Below are 6572 nucleotides of genomic sequence, written 5' to 3' on the forward strand. Positions count from 1 at the left end.
TTCTAATAATGTTTGTGGTGTTCATATTCCACCGTTACTGGTTTTATTTGTAATATTAGCCAAGTGTCTTTAGTGTTTTCCTTAAGTAGAACACTAAAATATCAACCGGCTGTCTTCTTACGAAAATCAGCGCAAATGTGCATTGCATGTGAAGATTACAATTGATGATTAGATTTTCATCCCATTTTTGTTAGTGACTACAGGAAAGTGCAATCACAATGCAAAAAACTATGTGTACTTTCAACGCAAACTAAGTCACGGTGTACTGAATGCTGCTTATATATATCAAGATTCAGACATATCACTTGCTAATAATGCAACCCCTCAAAAAAACTTGCTAATAATGCAGAAGAGCAGCATGGAAATGACGACAAATTAATCCAGAGATGCAATGAGTACAATTACCAATCCACAGATACATGGGTATAAAGTATAAACTAGAGAGATACATGGTGCAAGTGGATCACCAAACCAGAAAAACTGGAGATACATGACTACAACAGTACAACCACCAATCAAGAGATACATGAGTCTCCTAACCAGAGATACATGGGTACAAAACATCAAGCCAGGGATACGTGGGTACAGAATACCAAACCAGAGATACATGGGTGCAACAAGAGACTGAAGGAGAAAACCATCAGAATCAAACTGTGTTATTCTTTCGACGGAGAAGTGGCTGGAGATGCTTTTTGACGATGCTGACCTCTGCGTGTTGTGTGATGATCCACACGAGGGTCGTGAGCTCGCCCCCACAGCTGAGCTGCTTGGCATAAGAATCCCTGCTGCACCGGATGGATGTATACATGAGCACACGCACCCACGCATCCATGATGAACTTCAACACGCCTTCCGTATCCACAATAGCAAGATGGGAAAGTAGTGGCTGCACCCACCTTTGGTGCACCCACGGAATGAACAGTAAATTCGAAAGAAATAGTAAATAAAAATAAAAAAATCTGAAACTTGGTGGATGTGATTATGAGCTAATGTTTTAGGTGCTTGCAAAGTTTGGTCACCAAAAAACATCAAATGATTTCCATGCAAAACAAAATACAAATGATGTTGTGCACCCACGTTACTATTCACATGTTTTCAGCACAAACTTTGTTTTTTTTGTACAGATTTCCTCGGATGTTATTTCGCCACCAAATTTTGCAAGCGCCTAAAACATTTGCACATAATCACATCCACCAAGTTTCAGAATTTTTTGAAATGTTTTGCTAAGTTTTTTATCGTCGGTGCACCGGGGGTGCAATGTGCGTGGGTGTAGAACAACCACACTCACATGACTGAAATCTGGAAGCCAGTATGCAAGTCTTTGTGCTGTACCTTCAGCTTCTTCCTCAGTTGCTACGCTCACTTCATGTTGTCCATCCCTATCCCTGGGGACTAGCCTTAGTAGCACACGGGCAAGTTGAGTTCCTTCCCAGATGGTATCAGTAGTTTCTTCGTCCTTAAGATCATCCAAGTTGTTCATCATCCATTTGGCAAGCTCCTCCTTGTGCTTGGTGTCCGCCATAACCCGTTTCTCCTCCAGCTTATCACGGGTCTTTTTGTACAGGCTGCGAATTATAAGTCCAGGTATCATTTTGGGGCGTCTGGCGACGAGGAACATCATGTAATCTGAAATATGTTTGACCGCCTTCTTGAGTTCATTGGACTTTGCTCCTGTGACCCTGGGGCTGCACGAGAGGAAGACATCCGTGGCAATGTGCCAGATGAGGATAGCCTCTTGAAGCTCAGGAGGATAGTCTGACTGATGGCAAATTTTAACATGGTCTCTCTTACCTCTTTTTTTTACATGTGAGGTAAGAAGGTAAGAGTCAATCAAGCCATTCATTGATGAGATCAACGGCTAAGATCTATTTTATACTCTTACCTCTCATGTGAAAAGAGGGGGCAAGAGGGACCATGTTAAAACTGCTCCTGACTGATTCATAGGCTTGATGTCAACAGATTTCCGGTCGGTACTGGGCAAACTGTTGTGGATATGCCTCCATAGATTAACTTGCTCATAGTGTTCAGGCGGGGATTGAGCATACCTCCATGGACCGGTTTGTTGCTCGTAGGGTCTGGTAAGTACTTTGCGGGTTCCTCGTCAGGGCAGTGGTGTGGCCTTGCTGGAGCATTGTATTTGTTTTCTTCAAATGGTGCATTTGTCATACCAGCACCGATCTCCCAGGGGAATAACATTTCACATATGTAACTGAACACCAGCTTCTTCACATATTCCGGAATCTCAAGGCCCCTCGAGTGGCCTCCCAATACAGCAGTGCACTGGTCCAACAAGTTGTGCTGCCCGATGGTGCCCACCCACCTCCTGTAGCTTTTGGGCTCCTTGCACAGTCACATGTCCACAACCACATGGTGAGCCGGAAAAGACGCAGAGACACGACAAAACGACGGAGGTTCTGCCATCTCCCCCGGCACCAAATTTCATGCTTCAACCAGTTGTGTGGCATAAGTTTGAAAAATGAATGCGTCCATGCCGATGCTAGTGCTCTTAACAGCCATCTCATGTCGAGAAGCAAGGTCGTCAACAGCAATACGTAACTGATAACTTCATCTATTGTCCTAATGCCCTCTTTCCCATGGAGGCCAAACAGCCTGAGCGCAGTGGCGGTGAGGAATGGCGAGGCCAGACGGATGGCGTAGCCATGCCAGGTGTGGACCACAACTGCCTTGGTGTATAGGATGTCATACATAAGGGAGAGTTCCATCTCCACCACCTTGCACATACTCTCCCATTGACCCGAGAACATGTTTTTGCAGATGGCACCATGATCCATGTACTCCACGGAATAATCAGAAAAGGCACCCCTGCAAATATCAAACAGGCTGTGAGCAACCAACAAGGCTTCATCATCTTTTAGATTGTCCAGATTCTTGCTTCCCCCATAATCATCTCTGAAGCTACTGGCAAGTGACTGCAGCTTCTTGGATCTCTGGATGCGACTCAAGTTGCATAGCCATAGTGCTGCCGCAGTCTCCACATACTTGAAAAGGCCCAGCAATAACATGATGAAGGACACCTGACGCAACAATCCAGTAGTACCATCGGAGAGTATATACCTGTACACAATAATTATGGATATCATGGACTGGGTGGAAACAGATACGATCAGGCGCAGCCAGAGCTCATTGTCCTCGATGGTGTAGGCGCTGATGTTGTCCGGTAAAGCAATGTGCTGCAAGAGGAATGGCACCCAGAAGGCGACAATCATCTGCTCGCGCGACGATGTTTCGGCGTACAAGTTGCCAATGATATATGTCGGCCCCCAATCGGTTAGCTGGTATGCCAACCACACTAGCGATCTTGTCCAACCTTTGCCTTCACGCCGACGGCTCCCAGAGAAGATGGCAAGGATAAGATACATGAATAAGCTGAGAAGCGGCACTATCCGGTTCATATAGAAACTCAACCACTTCACTATATCTTTCAGCCATGCTAAATCCATTTTGCTACCTCCTGCATACACTACAATCAAGATTAGTTTGCGACACTGGTATCACATATGCAAGCATGCATCTAGTATGTGTTGCATCTGCATGCTAGAGAGACAATAATAAGGAAAGAAAAGCAAGATAAAATGCGACATACCAGCATGCAGCTAGGCAGATAGATGCTCCACCTTCCAAAGGAGACTTAAGACAAGAGTTGCTCCTGAGTCTTGTCTCCAGAGATAGGACTAGCATATGAGCAGTTCTAAGCTGATCCACTAATAGCTTGCCTGCAGTCAGTTTCCTAGTCCGGGTCAGTATTGTTTTAGTGTTTTGTACTAACCCGTTAAACTATGTCCATTATGCATCACAAGATTCGTTTCGAGTCCTAAGAAAGTACAATGTTGACAGGGACGGACTCCTTTGGCCGGGGTGGTTGTCGATCTAAATTGAGAATGTCATTGTTTGGCAGACCCAATCTGCAAAATTTGTCCTACTTACTGGGACAGCTGATCAACAGTGTTCTTAATTCCACTTCCTAGTACACAGTACACACACAACAGCCATAAACAAAAACTAATGATGAGTTAGCCAAGAATCACTAAGGAAACGGGCACATCACATGCTTACACATGCACTGAAGCTACAACTTATCAAGTTAAATAAAAGAAAAAACACTTATTATCTCGCAAACGCTTGGTTTGCCGATCTGCATCGAGTAGGTAAAAGGCATTCTTACTTATTTTTTATCTGAGACAAAGCAAAAAATAATCGTCCCAGGACAGCTAATCAACATTAATTGCTCTTAATTACACAAACAAACAAAATAATGACTAAGGTATCCAAGAATCACTGAGGAAACCGGCTTGCACATTCATTGAACCCTAAGATGATAGGTTATATCCTACCCTACTCCGTCATTTATTTTTATCATTGGCAAATAAGCAAAATAATGTACTCCTACTCTGGATACTAATCGTCCTCGTGCGGGAAGACAGCAACAAAAGAGATTGAGAGAGCGCTCACCGAAATCAGTGAAGTGGAGCTTGGGCATATGCTCGGCATCCTCCTGCTCCCAGTCCCAGTCATACCGGCGGCTGCAGGGCCCGAAATCTTCAATATTCAGAGGCGGGCGCTAAATGCACGGCCAAGCCGCTACCTTGCGGTCTACCTCGACAGCCACTTCAGGAAACGGGTGGAAAGGTGGCGCCGCCTCCTTGATGCCCTCCACGGCGGCCCGCTCTACGCATGCGGGAGAGGGCACTATTCTCCTTTGCCTCCCCTCTAGGGTTTTTGGACCGGGAGGGTCCCTGGAGATTCGGCCGGAGCGGCAGGAGGGGCGCAGCCATCGCTGGTCGGGTGCGGCCATGTGGTGGGGACAGCAGGCGGGCACTGCTGTTTTTCCTTTCTTTTTCGAGTGAATTTCATGGAACACTAGATCCTGGAGAATTAATATTAAAAACCCACATTTTTAAGTTTTGTCATAAATCTATAAATTTTGTGTCAATAGTTGTCACAAGATCTTAAATCTCATGTACTCCCTTCATTCCAGATTATAGTGCGCAGATTTTCTTACGAAAGATCCACATTGCAGTGCGTATTAGCAACCGCGTGCTACTCTGGAAGAAAATAACCTCCTCGCAGCACTCCATCAAGGCTCTACCCATGGTACAGCCATTTCGCTACCTCCTGCATACACTGCAATCAAGATAAGTTTGTTACATTGACATCACATATGCAAGCATGCATCTAGTATGTGTTGCATCTGCATGCTAGGGAGAGGTTAAGAAGGACCAAAACCAGGATAAAATGCGACATAGCGGCATATGCAGCAGCTAGCTAGGCAGATAGATGCTTCCACCTTCCGGGAGAAGACTTAAGACAAGAGTTGCTCACTTGCTCCTGAGTATTGTCTCTAGAGACATGACTGGCATATGGGCAGTTCTAAGTTGATCCACTAATAGCTTGCCTACAGAGAGTTTCCTAACCAGGTTCGGTGCCTTTTAGTATTTGATCCATTAAACAATAGCTATTATGCATCAAGATTCGTTTGAAGTCCTAAGAAAATACAAGGTTGTCAGGGACGGTTTTCTTTGGCTGGGGTTGTTGTCGATCTGAACTGAGGATGTCAGTGATTGGTAGAACCAGTCTGCAAACTTTGTCCTACTTATTGGACAGCTGATCAACATTGTTCTTAGCTCCACTTCCTAGTGTACACACTGGCCAGCAACCACAAACAAAAACTAATGACTATGGTAACCAACAATCACCGAGGAGACCGGCAGAGTCACATGCTTACACATCACTGAACTGAAGCTAAGATGATACGTGCTGTACATCTGCCTGCCTATCTAGTACTCCGAAATATAAGAGCGTTTAGATCACTACTTTAGTAATCTAAACGCTCTTATATTTCTTTACGGAGGGAGTATTAGAAAGGGATTAGATACGGTTCTTCTTATCTCTTCCTAATAATAAAGCGCGGATTGACTTTGTCGGGTTCACCATCACAATACATTTTTTTCTCATGTTATAATACGCTTTTACGATTTGTATAGACAAAATCGTAATATAAACGAGATGGTACTAACCCGCGCTACAGATTTAAGTTAGTACAGTAAAAAAAATTGTTCCACTCGTTCACAGGAGATACACGAGGAGGTCAGCGACCTAGGCAGCAGACGGCGGGGCAGGAGGCGGAGATGGCGTGCGGGGAAGAGCGCCAGGGGAGCAGAGAACGGCGGTGCCGCTGCAAGAAGATGACGGCGTGCTGGACGGCCGGTTGGAGGAGCGAGCAGGCGGAGAGGAAGGGAAGAAGAAGCGGCGGGGTCCAGCCGTCCCGTCGGCCGGCGGCGAGGGACGCCAGCAGGAGTGACGGATGGGCGCTCACGAGATCCGGCCCCGTTCTCGGTGGCAGGAAGGGAAGAAGAGGCAGCGGGGTCTGTCTGGCGACGACGGACGCCGGCAGGAGCGACAGACGGGCGCTCGGGATCAAGCCCCCACCTCAGCGGCGCGAAAGGAGATCGGGGTGAGGGAGAGAGCCGTCGAAGGGGAGCGGGGGGAGAGAGAGTTGGGATTGAGTTTTTTTTTTGAGGCAAAGAGTTGGGATCAAGTGGCTGTGAGGGGAT

General features: G+C 46.1%; 1 pseudogene; it reads right to left on the reverse strand.

Annotated features, from left to right (window-relative positions):
- Window positions 1-646: 646 nt before the first annotated feature.
- LOC125554571 lies at window positions 647-3461 on the reverse strand (annotated as a pseudogene).
- Window positions 3462-6572: the final 3111 nt, after the last annotated feature.

The sequence above is a fragment of the Triticum urartu genome, chromosome 4 (genome assembly GCF_003073215.2).
Source record: "Triticum urartu cultivar G1812 chromosome 4, Tu2.1, whole genome shotgun sequence".
Taxonomy (NCBI): Eukaryota; Viridiplantae; Streptophyta; class Magnoliopsida; order Poales; family Poaceae; genus Triticum; species Triticum urartu.